This window comes from Lathyrus oleraceus, chromosome 1, assembly GCF_024323335.1.
Source record: "Lathyrus oleraceus cultivar Zhongwan6 chromosome 1, CAAS_Psat_ZW6_1.0, whole genome shotgun sequence".
Classification (NCBI taxonomy): Eukaryota; Viridiplantae; Streptophyta; class Magnoliopsida; order Fabales; family Fabaceae; genus Lathyrus; species Lathyrus oleraceus.
The window spans coordinates 403,580,391-403,597,181 of record NC_066579.1 but is presented as its reverse complement, the minus strand read 5'-3'; the positions used below and the strand labels follow the sequence as shown (position 1 = coordinate 403,597,181).

At 29.5% G+C, this 16,791-nt stretch overlaps 1 pseudogene; it reads right to left on the bottom strand.

Moving 5' to 3' along the window:
- Nucleotides 1–382: 382 nt before the first annotated feature.
- On the bottom strand, nt 383–2,252 carry LOC127111441 (ATP synthase subunit alpha, chloroplastic-like; annotated as a pseudogene).
- Between the last annotated feature and the right edge of the window lie 14,539 nt (nt 2,253–16,791).

Genomic DNA, 16,791 nt, shown 5'->3' with positions numbered 1-16,791 from the left:
AGTCTTCAGAATCTTTAGTCAGAACCTTGATAACTTCAATCGTCTAGCTTAAGATTTTCAGAATCTTCAGCTACATAATACAACTTCAGAAGCTTACAATTCTTCATGAACGGAGAGAACATTGCAGCAACAATATAATGTCTCCTTAGAAGCTTCCCAGGAGTGAATCAACACAGAAGCGGAAAGACCATTGCAGCGGCAATATTGAGCATCTCTCAGAACTTCTAATAGTTGGCGCAGAAGCGGATTTGAAACACATTGTTTAGAAACTGATGACGTTGTACGTCATATATTCAGAATCAGAACTGATTGTTAAAGCTACACAATAACAAACCATTAGGGTACCCAAAATTGTTCTCACGCAAATACAACATTGTTATCATCAAAACTCAAGGTATAAATGCAAAACCAAATGTTGTCCTAACATTGTTTTGGAGGGATCATCATAAATGATTAAAGTGTGACATTCACGGTACATAAAATATTCAGCCAAACCTACTCTTGTATAAGGCGCGAGGTATTATAATGTAGCTAGTGAATTTTTTATTTCATCCATTATAATAGTGTATTCCATTTCTCCTCTTTCTTGTAAAGTAGTTACTACTTGAGCCACGAAATATTCTTTTTGACCAAACAGCTACATAAGCACATACTATATTTTGTCCATGTTGATTGAGAATCATATTTGCAGCTATTGTTGTTTTACCTATTTGTCTATCCCCAATAATTAATTCTCGCTGGCCATGACCTATATGGATCATAAGATCAATATAAATAAGTTTCGTTTGAATAGGCTCATACATATAATGCCTGAAAATAATACCGGGAGCGGGAGATTTAATTAACTGAGATTCCGAAGCTGAAATTTCTCCTTGACCGTCAATAGGTTTAGCTAGGGAATTTACAACACGACCCAAATAACCCTCACTTACTGGTATTTGGGAAATTCTTCCTGTTGCTTTTACGGCAATTCCCTCTTGTATCATCAAACCATCACCAATTAATACAACACCAACATTTTTTATATTCCAAATTCAAAGCAATGTCTATTGTACCTTCTTTAAATTCTACTAATTCACCTGCCGATAATTCATCAAGACCATAAATACGAGCAATGTCATCGCCTACTTGAAGTACGGTACCTGTATTTACAATTTTTATTTCGGTATTATATTGCTCAATATGTTTATGGATAATTTGACTATTTCATTTGCACAAATGGTTACCATGAATATTTCTAAATTTGATTCTTTTTTGAAGAAAAACAAAAATAAGGCCTCCATATACTCTATATTATAGTAGAACAACTAATTTGTTATATAGTAGAACAACTAATCAGTTATTTTTTTCTTTCATCGCCCTAAACATACCAATAGTAGCACCGATCGTACGTAAATGTAACTCGTTGTTTAAGTAACTATTCAGAGTTTCCAAAGTTCCTTGTAAGGTATGTTTTAAAACACTTAGTATAAAATGACTATTAAAGAATTCTCTTTGAATCGACCTAATTCATAGTATTTCAGTCCAACATTTTTATTTCTTACAAACAAAACTTTTTGAGTTACCTATAAAAATAGACAGATCTAATGAAAAAGCTTTCAATCCTGCCGCATATCCTTTTTTTCCAAAAATTCTTACGAATACCTTTTTTTGATATAGAAGTGCGCTTTTTTGGAATTGACATACAATTAGTATAGTTTTTTCGTTGCTATAGTTTGATGTGAAAGATATTTGTTAGTAAATGAAAACAAATTATTCTGCAATTAGTCGCATGTCTTATCTACTGAATTCAATCTTTCTTTTTTTTTACAATTGAAAGGTAAAGTAAAAACATTGAATATTATAAATATTTTCCAAAGTTTTTATACATAATAAATATATACGGATCTCTTTTTATTGTAATGTAACATTATCAATTGGTTCAAAAAGAAACTGATGTTTCTAAATAAAAAAATATATTATTTTTATAATTTCTATCAAAATAAACAAATGTTGTTAGTTTTAGTGTAGTGATACATCCTCATCCTCGCTCTAGATAACAACTTTTATTTTACAATTTTATTTATTTATTAATAGTCAGTCATTTTTCTTAATATCTTTTTTATATTTATAAATTAAAAAATGACTAACCTAACATAGGAAGAAAAGTAATATTCATTAATGAATATATTACTTTAAATAATATATTTTTTTCCATTAGGAATTTTCTTATTGACCGAATTTAACTTTATATTTTCCAATATTGGGACCATTATCCAAAGATTTAGAACAATTAAGAATATGCATTTCTATTTCTATATCTATTTTTTTATTAACCGAACCCTTTTATAAAAGAGGTTATTGTCGATGTTTATGAATGAACGTCTTTCATTTAGCTCCTTTACAAAATAATTTAAGAGATAGATGAAATATATGAAAAAAATGACTCATAACATCTATGTCCGTCTTTCCTTATGAATACAATTAATGTTGTTTTTTAGATGATTCCTATAGAAAATGAGTATTTGAACAATCTATTTTTTTCTAGTTACTTCATTCTCTATTTCTATTTGATAGAATCTTTAGGAAAAAATAAAATTCTCGTCGAGCTAAAAAATATGTCAATGTTTATAGTAAACTAAAAAAATCATTTAATAGCTATTTTGTTTCACTCTCTCCTATACAAAACAAATAATGAAAAATAGGAAGATTTAGTTATGATTGAAAATAAATTTTAGATATCTTTATTCCTGGATCCTTTACTTATATTCAAAATTAGGATTCTTGATCCAATTGCAAAAACTTATATTTCATAATTTTAGAATCAATTCTAAATTGTATACAAATTACAATAATGTATATTATTCCTCGAATTGCTCGTTTAGAGGTATAAAAAATTAAATCCCTTTAAGTAAGAAATAAAGTTTTTGATTGTGATATGAATCACGCAAGGGACCCCTTAACTATTAAGGGATCGATAGAACGAATCACACTTTTACCACTATATTATACCCACTGCAATACCATTATTGCATATAAACTGATCTTTTGTCGAACAAGGGAATCAGTCATAATTATGAAACAAGTGTATAATTTTATGAGAAATAGTTTTACATGTTTTGTAAAGGGGGAGAATCTCATTTTTTGGATTTTATTGAAGGTATTTTGACCGATAGATCTCGACAAAATTACTAAACTAAATTCATAACACAAAAATGCATTATGCAAGAATCCATAGTTTTATTTCTTTTTCTAGATACGTTACCTGATTAATTCGTATGATATTCGATCATAAAGTGATTTTTATTTTTGTTTGATCATATTAAAATGTTTGAATTAATTACAAGTTTGTTTCAAATCTGATACAGAAAAATAAATCATTGTTAACCAGGATTCATGGAAAAAAAGAGTTGTGCTTGTACTTGTGAGTAAGGCGGCGGGTTTTGGTCCTATGAGTTGGATGTTTGTATCCTTCCACATATCACCAGTTTGCCATAAAAGGCTTCTTATACATTTCTAGGGGATGGCGGGTTTTGGTCCCGTTAATTGAAGTTTCGAATCCTTATGTTCCATGAGAAACCGATTGATGATATCAACAATTTTCTTAATGAAGCCATAAAAAGGCTTCTTATACGTTTCTAGGGGGCCGGGGATTTAGGTACCGTTAGTCAGAGGTCTGAATCCTTCCGTCCCACAGGAAATTGATTAATGATATCAACGATTTTCTTAATGAAGCCATAAAAAGGCTTCTTATACAGGGACAAGGGGTTTGGGTCCCGTTAGTCGGAGGTTCAAATTATTTTGTCCCACGGGAAATCGATTGATGATATCAACGATTTTTTAATGAAGCCATAAAAGGCTTCTTATATGGGGGCAAGGAATTTGGGTCCCGTTAGTCAAAGGTTCGAATCCTTTCGTCCCACGGGAAACCGATTGATGATATCAACGATTTTCTTAATGAAGCCATAAAAAAGATTCTTATATACTTCTACGGGAGGGGAGGGGATATATTGTTCATCTAAAGGTGTTCAACCTATATATTAGAAAAAAGTCAATAAATAAAGTCATTTGGTCCATAAATGCTACGAACCCTATGAGCTTTTTTACTTATTTTTCATTTATATTAAGAAAATATACTAATTGAAAATTGAATTTGATGACTATTCTAAAAAAATATCATCCAATGACTATTCATATATAGTATTTTCATGTAAATAGAAGGAAAAAATGGTTCAATTCAATGATGTTTAATATGGGTTTAGAATACAGGTCGTGTTAATGTAAATCAATAGGTAGTTTTTGTCATATTAAAAATAACGGTGTAAATGAAAACTTACTAATGGGCTCCCTTAATACATTACAAAAATTTTCTTTAGCCAATGATCTAATTAGAGGAATAATTGGAACTATTATATCAAACTTTTTGATAACAATTTTGATTAGAAATGTATTTTGCAACATTTGACTCCATACCATTGAACGATTTAGTATCACGTTTGAAAAATAGCCTAAAAGCTGAAATGAATGTTCGAATAATGGGTTTATACCAATCATTCTTGGTTGAGACCAAACATTAAAAAAAATTCCATAAATGGATAAAATAGTTTTTCCATTAATTCATCAAAAAAGGCGCATTCTTTGAAGCCATAATGAATTTTCCTTGATATTGAATAGATCCACACACATCAAAGTGAGTGAGTTCTAGGTTTTATCTTGACTTCATGGCAAAATTATGCGAATGTTTTCCTTGTATGCTTTTCCATGAAACACTCCTCACACACCTGACTTGGTTCCTTCACTTGAGGTAAGTCATACACCATCTTCTTCAGATTGAGCATACCTAGACTTATGAAGTTTAGGTGTCCTTACTTATGATGCCACAACCAGTCTTTATCTTCATTGATAATCCAATTTAGACATTTATTATTAATCGCTTTGATCTCTACTTTAAAGGTCTCGTTGTCTGCTAGTGGTGCTTTCAAGATCATCATTCTTTCAACATCATACATCTTCATCTGATTCTTTTCCAACCTCATGTTATACCCTCTTGCAAGTAATTGACCTATGCTTATCAAATTACTTGTCATTGAAGGTACATACAATACATCAGTGATATTGGCCTTTCGACCATCCTTTCTAACCACATATATGTTTCCTTTTCCACTTGATGTCACATGCCTGCCATCTTCAAACTTGATCATTTTCTTAACTGATTCATCTAACTTGATGAACCGGTTTTTATTTCCAGTCATGTGGTTGTTGCATCCTGAAGCTAGATACCACATATTTGTTGGTTCATTATTTGACTGAGTATTGGCCATGAGTAGCACATCTCGTTAGAGTCGCTTTCTCCCACATGTGCATATTACACTTTTTTATTATCTTTTTCTCTTGATTCCTTCTTTCTTAGACAGTCTTGAGCATAATAACTCAATCATTGACAGTTGTAGCACTGCACCTCCTTCATGTCAACTTTCTTCCTCACAAACTTGTTGATTATGTATTTCTTGGGAGAATCATTATGATTCTTTGAATTCTTGCTCGAATTCTCAACTACAACTTGGTTTCCCCTTTGCTTCTCTTTTCCCTTTCTAGATTTCTTGGCAAACTTTGCTTATGGAGTCTGCTTAACTACTTTCTCCATTTTTTAATTTCTTTGTTTCAATATCATCTCATGAGCCTTTAATGAACCTTGAAGTTCCTCCAACTTCATTTCAACAAGGTTCTTGGATTCTTCTATCGACACTACAATGTAAACAAAGTTTGTAGTTAAAGATATCAACACTTTTCTCGATCTTTGGAAAATCAGTTATTGATTCACCACACACCTTCACCTGGTTGGTGAATAACTGATTCATCTTTTTTCATCTATGTTATCTCAAACTGCTTTCTCAGCGTCTGCAACTTCACCCTCTTTAGTTTCTCATCTCCAACATACAAGTTCTTTAACTTGTCACACGCTTCCTTATACGTATCTTCTTCAATGATCTTACGCATTAGAATCCACACATTGATGGTTCAAGAAAAGAGTTTTTCCATCTTTCTTTATTTGTTCCTTGTGTGTATCATTTTGAACATCACTTGCATTCACTTCCAACGCAGGCACTTCATCACTCACGATTTCAACCACATCTTGAAATCTAAAGATGACCTTCATCTGTGAAATCCACCTCTCATAGTTTTAATCTTAGAAAATCGGTAGTTTTAAAGTAAATTTCATTGATGTTGTGTTACCATTTTACACTGATAACTGAATCGCAATCGGGCTCGTTGATACCAATTCGTTGGAACAAAAGATTATCCAATAATAAAGAAAAGTTTAATGTGAATAACGATTACATTATGAAAAGAGGAAGTTGTTATATAGTGCTTATAATTTTACATCATCACATGTCTATTTCTAACTAGCTAACATACTTGACTATTACACGATGTTCGACTCAGTCAGATCACTACTACGGGAAAAACCTATCACAATGGATGGAAAAGGGATACCACCACGATGGATCAACCATTGTGAGGTAAGGTGTGATTGTATGTACGATATTTTCCACCATGGTCGTGCGACTGTGATTATAAGCTATATAGCACGCGACCTACCACAACGGTTAATTTAAATAATCATTGTGATATTCTTCGAAGTAAAAAATTTAACAACGATTGGTATAAACAACTATTGTGATATACACAACTGAGTTTATTATAAATTATGTAGAATGCTCATTTCTCAAATGCTCACTAAACATGTAGCCTTTCAATCTGATCTAGAATGTTATAATATGACAAATTAAGATAAATTAGAAGAACAAGTTCACGTTCAATGCTTGACACAAGTTCTTGAACTCCTTATTCATATTTTGCTCTTTAATAGTTAGAACTTTGTTTAATGATCCTAGTTCTTCAACTGCCCATTCCTTCATCTCTAGTTCATTTTATAAAATGTTATTTACTTTGAAAATAAAATTAGAGGTGGAGAGATGAGCGGTTGAAGATCTACAATCACTAAATAAAGTTCTAACGGTTAACGAACAATATGCAGATAACAAACTAAAGAATTCTTGTCAAGAATTGAACGTGTACCTGTTTTCTAATATAACTTTATCTATCATATTATAATTTTCTAATGCAATCTGAAAAGTTATATATTCGGTAAAAGATTGGAAAAACACTTAAACCACATAATATAAAATAAATCCATCTTTTAAACAAACATTAACAACATCATTCATCAACAACATTCATCAACAACAAACGATAAACAACATACACGATACAACAAACATATCAATTCATAGAATGTTTCATAAACTTACATGTCCTATAATGGCATCCATAATGAAATAAGGATGAAGCTGAAGTTAAAGTTGCAAACTTGTTTCTATTTTGAATGGATATTATTTTGGGTCTTTCACACAAGTTTGCAATGCTCACTTTAGTTTCATCCTCGTTATTGAAACAAACATCCCTACCTACATAATGAAACAAGCAAAAATTTTAAACATGATGAAACAAGCTATTGAAACATAAAGAATAATAGATAAATAGATTTTGAAACATAAACTATAATGAAGACAAACCTGTAAAGTATCAATTTGCTAAGATTTGATAAAAGAAAGGAAGCCTTCGAAAAAAACGAGTTATCTGGATAAGATTAGGGTTTCAATATGAGAGAGACAAGTGACAGAGATGTTAGTGTTTAGTTTTGAGAGAGACGAGTGAAAGAGATGTTAGGGTTTTGTCTTGAGAAGACGACTGTAATGAACTGAAAAGAGAGATAATTTCACTTATATATAAATAGTAACATCTTTCACCACGATTGACAATACGAATCGTGATGAAATGATTGCAACTTACATCACGGTTAATTATGAAAATCGTGGTGATATACAAGGTCAAGCACGTTATGTCATGATAAATAGAAAATTGTTGATGCTAGGATTTTAACTATTTTATTCCAAGTATCTTTCACTACAGTTGATACCTATGATCGTTGTAAAATATCCTTTCGTAAATATAAAAAAAATGTTAAAAAAAACTATTATAACAATTAACAGAAAGTTAACAGAAAATCATCGTAAAATTGATGTTATGAAAAATCTATTATGTAATAATGGATACATACTACCTCATTTCAATTGTATCATGCTATATTTAACTCAGTCGAATACTAGTAACATATTTCAACAACTCCATATTATATTTGACTATGTGAAATACAACTTACATCAATTCAATTGAATACTATATCATCAATTTTTAAAATAATAAATTACTACTTCTAACAATCTAATACAATAATTTTCTTTTGCCAAATTCAAGATAAAAGATAAGTCTAATCTATTATCACCTCTACTCCTAGCTTAGTCTAGTCAAAGACATGTATCGTGTTGAGACACACAACTTGAAATCTCATGCAATATTTTCGAAATGATATTAACATGAACAACCATCGTAGAAATAAAGGCCCAAAAACTAAAGTCAATTTGACAAAACGTTAACAGCACACTTCTTAAAAAATTTCAAACTTCCTTTTTTGTTAAATTCAAATTAGCTTGGGACAGGCCAGTAGATTAACTTTCATATTATTGAATTATGGGGATGTGTATGATGACCAATCAGGCACAAAAAGTCTAAAAGGTTGAGATTTCTTTTATAGAAATTGGATATTTTTTTATGTGCAAACTAAAGACTAATTCTTTAAAATAGATAGAACTATATAATGAGTGACAAAACTCTTATCCCTCTGATTTAAAGGCTTAGATTTGATCTAACTAATTTATAATTTCAACAATATTGTTTTAAGTTTTCAAAGGTATTATATTGGTTAGTTATACTTCAAGAATGAAAAAATGAAAAAAAAATCTATTTAATTATGATTTAACTATAATGGATATATTTTAAGGTTGATTTTACTTAAATTTCATCTAAAAAAAATATGAGACCGTGTGTTATAATACACCGTAAGAATGTACGAATTATTGTTATAGCACGTGATTATAACATATAATAATCTTACCAAAAAGAAGTTTAGCTGTCCAAGTTTAGGTATATAATTGCATAAATTATTTTACCTGTCCTTTCTTCATGCAAAATTTCATCAACAAGCTAAACAAACAAGATAGACAAAAGTAGGTTTAGTTTCATCTCGAAGATCTCGAAAAAGAGATTCTTGTTTTACTTTTGCTACGTTCAATTTTTAAAGAAGTCTATTGTGATATTATATTTTGAATTTCATAAATATTTCATTGATAGTTCCATATATATAGTTAAATGGTTATATAAATTTTTGCACCAATAATGTGAACTAACTAAATCTTTAAATTAATTGATCTATAAGACCATACTTTTCAACGATATTTATTTCACCAATATGTATATTTTCAAAGATTTTTGTCGTTAAATCTGTATATTTTAAGAAAATTTTCTTTGATACAATGTGGAGATTGTTTACATCACAATCTTTCACGTATGTATAAACAATTAAGAGCAGAGGTCAATAAATAAATAAAAATGAGCATACCCAAATGGAACAGGTCGTGGTTCACAGTAGATAAATCCATTCAATAAAATAAAAAAAAAAGTAGATCTGACGGAGAAAATAGTTTTGTTGTGCCCTCTCTCCGCAAATCTAACATACTTTAAATATAAAAATGATGATATAAAATTAATTATAAATAACACAGAATTATAAACATGACTCGGTTTAATAAGATATTTTTAAATATTAAACTGATATATATATATATATACATATATATATATATATATATATATATATATATATATATATATATATATATATATTCTTCATTTAAAAATATTTATATAGAAAAAAATTATACTTTCTTTTTATATGAGATGTTTGATTTACAGTCTAGTACTCTTAAAAGTTAAGTATGTATTGTATTTTAATATATCTACACTCAATTTTAATAATATATTCAATATTATTATTTTAGATGAAATTTAATATTTCTATTTTATCTTTATATTGTTGACTAATTTATAATATGGTATTGAGCTAACCAAGCCCTTATTTTAAAAAATATTTTTAGTTATTTTAAACCTTAAAAATATTTTTTTTGAAATAATCAACTTTTGAAATTATATACTAAAATAATTATATTTTAAATTTATTTACCAAATTAACCATATTTTAACTTTTCATATTATATTTTTACATACAAACGTCATTGCAATTGACACATATAGACAAATATAAGAGCATATGTTTGTAACTGATCCATGAGTAAAGAAATAAAGGAGTTGTCACGTAAAGTGACACATATATGTAAAAAGATAAAAAAAAAATAGTCGCATTGACTCATACTCATACATTTATATGCATTTATCATAATGAATGACTCTTACGTGTAATTATTTAAAGCATGCGTTGACGTTTTCTTTTGTCTAACTAAAATGTGATTAGTTTGTTAAATAAATTAAAAATATTATTATTTTAATATATAATTTAAAAAATATGATTATTTAAAAAAAATCTTGAAAAATTGAGTCACGAAAACATATTAAAAATTTTAAAAATTGAGAAATTTATCATTTAAACTTATAAAAATAAAATTGAGAAATTTAACTCTGTTTATTTCAATTTCTTAAAAAAATATATTTTTACTAATATTCAAAAATATTAAAATGTGCTTAATATTATTTTAAAAAATAAATAAATTAAAAATTAAATACTTAAATGTGTTTCTTATTTTCTCATGAATATATAATAAGGAGAATATATATATATATATATATATATATATATATATAAAATTAAAAAAAAAAAGAGTATGATTTAACGTTAAAAAGTTATAGAAAGAAGAAAAAGTTAAGCATGATCATAGTTTAGGTGATTCAGAAAAGCTAAATAAATATATAAATCCTTTTTGAGTAAAAAAGAAACATTAATTAAAATAATATGTTAATATGTGGGAGAAATGCTTTTCATAAAGCATATGGTGATGTGAGAGTAAAATTTTATATTCCGTTATGGGTACACATCAAAGTTTAATTTGTTTTTAGCCTTAAAATAAAAGAAGGCAAAGTAATAAAAAACTAAAAAGGAGACAAAGTTGAACAAAAAAAGCAATTAGAGAACGACCCAAAAGCAAGTCAATGACCAAAAATAAATAAAATTTGATTGCGTGAACGTGAAATACTCCATAAACAATGTATCAGGTTTCTTGTTTTTGCTTTTCTGACATTGATGTTCTATGTAACTGACCTACACCATTTATTTTATTGAAAAAAATGCTCAACTTGTTGACAAAAGCATCATCGTTATATCCAAAATCAAAACCATTTAAATGAGAAAATATAGATTTTACTTTTCAATTTCCCGAGGCCAATTCGAGTTTAGATATATGATGTGCTAACGTTAAAATATTAAAAAATTGTTTTGATAAATTTAAATTTAAATTATTTTTTTTATTATGTAGAATAATCTTAAATTAATTTTTATATTATAAATAAAATTAAATATATTTTCTATCCTTTATTTAAGTGTATGTTTGGTTATGTGTTGAGAAAAAATTATTTTGAGTGAATTGATTTTGTATAATTGATTATAATTAAAAGTAAGTTGGATGTAAAATAACTTAGATTTTAATAAATTTATGTGAAAGTGAGTTAAATGATAAATTTTAGTGTAAAAATCACGTCTAAACTCAAAATCTACAAATTGTAGTTTCAAATAGAATCAATTCTAGTTTAGAAGAACCAAACACCTTAAAATCATTAGAATCAATTTTACATCTCTATAATTGTTTTTGACTCTTCCAAAAGTTGAATCAAACATACACTAAGTGTTTTTAACGGTTTAATCTCATATTTCAAAATACAGCTTACTTAATATGGATTTAAATAGTCTTTTCGTTCTTATAAGTTTGTGTGTCTTTTATTTTAGTCCCTAAGTCTTATTTTATGGAGTCTCTAATTGTTGATTTTCTTTTGGAGTTAGTTTCTAACGTTAAACTTCTATTAATAAAAAAATTGATGTGGCTAACGTTGATAATGTAGAATTATTTTTCCATTTTCTTCTCTGACACTCTTTTATGACGTGGTCTCAATTCTTTCCCACCAAAAAATGCCCCCAAATTCTCAAATACCTTTTTATATTTAGTCCCTGCAAATTAGGGTTTCAAAATAGGAAAAATATGAAGCTTTATGGGAGGCGATTGCACGAGGAAGACAACGCACAATTCAGTGTGGTGCATGACTGAGATAGAAGAAGGTATCGTTCGAATGTGGTAGACGATTCAAGAACACGATTGAAGAAGTTGGACGATTCAAGCAAATGATTATTCGATTAACCAGGTTCTATATTTTTCACAGTTCAAATCATAAGAGTTGGTTCTTTTCGTTGTGTGTTCTTGAAATTTCCATGGATGTGTTTTAATTTGAATTTTCATTATGGGGGTAGCTTTGTTAGGGACTATGTAATATATTACACAGGGGGACATGAATATGTAGTAGACATTGATCTTGATAAGTGGAGCTTCTTTGAAGCTACTGGTATTGTGAAAGAGATTAGTTAGCTTGATCATTCAGAGTATTGGTTATGATGGTATAACAGTGATGCAGACAAGTACAGTTCAATGGTTAGTGATACTAATACTAATGAGGTTTATAAATATCTCATTGAAATGAAATGTGTAGTGCATATATATATATATATATATATATATATATATATATATATATATATATATATATATATATATATATATATATATATATATATATATATATATATATATATATAATGTTAAAGATATGGATGAAGTTAATGTTGTGGAAAATGAAGCAAATGTTGAACATGATGTACCTGAGGTGATTGTTTGTGCAACTCCTACATCTATTAAACCGATTGAGTTTCTTAAACCAGTTGAGCTCTTGCAATTATTATATCAAAATGTTCTTCTAATATTTTGATGTTTGTGTTATGCAGAAAAAGAAAACCAAACCAAAAGTTGCAAGGAAGTGATAGAACAAGGGTCCTTAAATGCAAAAACCTCAAGGGAGAAGGAAGCAATCCAACACAATATTTGGATTTGTAGACATTAAATATCTTAGTGAATTTTAATTATGGTTTAGTTATGATGTATTTTGAGACCTTGTTATGCCTCTTGGCTTTGTATACACGAATCATCCTATTTACTTATTTATGATGTATTTTTGTTGTATTTTAAGACATAACACAAAGTTGTATTTTGAGACAATTTGATATGCTTTTTGGGCTATATGTATTTTGATTATATAATACATTATAAGTTTATCCAAATCTTGATTTTAGTTCATTAAGACACATGGATAAAAATAAATAAAAAAACACAAACTTACAGGGAAAAAATTATAAAATTTAAAACTTCATCTTCATTCATTACTTAATCATTAGAGGGACGAAAGTCATAAGTTATCCTTGTTAGAGGGACATAAACAAAAAAAATTACATGATCATTAAAGTGACATTCAACATCATTTCTGGTAAGCAATGAACAAAATCCATAAAACAATCAACAAAAAATATCTTAGTTAGCCTCTTCAACTTCAGGCTCTCTAGGTAACACCTTTAGGTGATCTCCTGATCCCTATAGATAACCACCATTCGCCCATCGGGAAGTGGGTATTTCATGCATATATATATAAAGTGGTCAGGGCAACTCGAAGACGGTTGAAACAGGTTGCCTTATAATCATGTTATATGCATACATTGCATCTATGACAAAATATATTACCTTGATTAGTCTTGTGCTATCATCAACTACCAACATGGTCTTTAAGGTTATATAACCCTTTACCTTCACTTATTCTCCTGAGAATCCTACTAGTGAGCCCTAGAAAGCTTTGTGGTCGTCCAGGTCCATGCAAAGTCTTTCAAAATCATCACAATAAAGGATGTTTTCAAAGTTTTCTTGATCAATCAACATCATCTTAGTCTCCCAATCATCACACCTTACAGTTATGACTATGAGATCACTGTCATGTGGATGGATGCATGTTACGTCCCTCTTAGAAAAGGTGATCTCAAGATCCAAGGCTTTCATCTCGCCAAAGTTAGGGCTTGTGGGCGAGCCTTCAATGGTTAGAATTTGATGTGCATATCTTCTACGGGCGCAACTAGTCTCCACCCCTGGATAATCCTACTGCCACTACTACAAAAAGTGATTTTAACGTCAGATGCAAAATGCATTTTACCTCAGCTACAATAGCGAGGTAATGAAGGGTGTCATGAAAAGTTGTCACTTATCACCTCGATGATTTAAAAACCGAGGGGTAACGTTACATGCACATGGGTTTGAACCCCAACAACAACACTTTTATTATTTTGAAAACTAGCGTATCTTATATCTCAATTTATCTTGAAAACCGAGGGGTAAGATTTTTATTTTTTTTAATTGTTACATTGTTTACCCAAAATATTACATTGTTTATACAAAATATTAACATAAAAATTAAATTCCCTATAGATATAGATAAAAATCAAATTCCCTAGGGATCTTGATAAAAATCAAATTTCCTAAAGATCTAGATTTTAGACCTTCGAATTATTGAATCTTTGGGAAGATCAAATGTTGGATGCAAGATTATTCTCTATTGATCTTGCATGCATTTGATTCTGAAGTAAAACAAAATAAGGGTAAGATAAAAAAAATCAATATTCAAATATATGATTTTGTGCTCAAATAAATATTTAAGAAAACAAACCTTAAACCCACGTAATTTTCTGCTTTTGCAATCCATCTTAGATAACTTTTCCAAACATCTTCATGCTTTAAGTGCTTCATGTTCCATATAGTTTAAATTTTTAATATTCAAAATGATTTTATAATGCATGTCCCTTAGGTTTCACATGGATCACTCATGGCAGATTCTTGAGTGTTGATAAACATTAAATGGACGACACATATTTGTTTAAAGGTGTTGAATATAGTAAAAAAAACGCTTAACTCCCCCGATCAAAAGAAAATCGAGGTGAATAAGATATTTTTTAAAATTATATTGTTTACACAAAATATTAAAAATACATTGTAAAATATGTTTTCTAATGGGAAATTTTATTTTACATGCCCAAGTCTCATGCAAGATGCTAGAGATATGTTTCCTAATGAGAATGTTTGTTTTTTGCACTTGCAATCCATCCCAGAGGTCTGTAGTAGTAACTCATGATCAAATGGACGGTGGTGAATATCTCTTCCAACATATATTCATCAAAACTTTTCCAACAAATCTCTAGGGTAAAATGACGTTTGATGAATATCTCTTTGGGGCGACTATATATAAGTTAGTCTTAGGGTAAAATTTGTTTAACGAGTATTTTTATAGTAAAATGTGATTATTAAACACCTTTATTTTATTATAAAACTGAGGTGAATAATACTTTTTTTAATTACATTATTTACACAGAATATTAAGTTATATTGTTTACACAGAATATTAAGTTACATTGTTTACAACAAATCTTTGGTGGTATCCAAATTTTGTTGCATACCCTTTAAAATATTTTTTTTGAAACAAGAATAATTTTCTCCACTTGCAATTTATCAACTGAGCACTCTTAAAAGGTTGAGCTCCCTTCTTTAACTAAAGGTTATTCCAAAAATACAAAAACAAAAACATTAACATCATTATGTGAGATAGATTTCAAGGTAAGAAAAAATGTTTTGTTCAAGATATAAGAACATTGAAGATTTTTTCTGTCTTGCAATCCATCCCAAAGAATGATGCTTGCGAGTTTGGGGTGGCTTCATATTAGTAAGGATTAGGGTAAAATATGTTTAACGAGTGCTTTTATAGTAAAATCTTATTATTTTATGCATCAGGTAAATAGAAAACCGAAGGGTTAGAACATTTTGTTTACACTTATAAACAAATAAATCATAAACTGCGATAGTTGAGAATCGAAGCTTGTACTGAGTTGTTTTTTCACCTCGGTGTCATGAAAAACTGAGGGAATATATGAATTTTCATTTTTTTAAATAATAAAAGATAGCACGCATTGGCTTTATACCTCGGTTTTCTATTGTTCAAGGTAAAAGATTCGTCATAAAAAACGTTATTTATTGTAGTGTGTCGTGGTGTTAAGGGTGTACCATAAGAGTCTATCTTCGCCCTTCATGCTAAGTTCATTCCCATTCTTGGGTTTGGGACTTCTATTGGAATATTTCCATTGGGAGTTGGATCTTCTTGGTGTTAGGGTGGAATTGTCTCTGACATACTTCTTCAAGTGATCCTTTTGGATAAGGCGCTATATCTCCTTCTTAAGCTAGTAGAAATCATCTGTGTGATTCCCTTTGACCTTGTGAAAATTGCACAACTTGTTAGGTTCCTGACCCATGATGTCTAACTTGGGGGATGGAATAAGAGGAATGTCGTCTTTATCAAGGACCTCGAACCATATATACTCACTATGAGTGTTCAAGGGCGTGAAGCTCTCTGTAGATCTCTTGCTTCGTTTTAAAGTCGCCCTATCTCTAATAGGCGAGGTATATTGATTCTTGCGCAATTAATGTGATTTATAAAGGTTTCTAGTTGTCCTTTCCTTAACATCTTTGCCTTTCTTTTTGGAGTTTCTTTCCTTGCCCTTTATATAGAATTCTACACGTAGCACTACCTCCTCCAAAGAAGCCGCATGCCTTTGAGCGAGGGATTCATTAAAGTTCCATGCCCAATCCATTTTGGAATGCTCCCACAAAAATCTCTTGGTTTGGATGGATGACCTTGATAGTCGCCTCATTAAAGCAGGTGAGATATTCCCTCAATTAATCGAAAGGGCCTTGGTGAATGTTGAAGAGGTTGGTGGTAGAC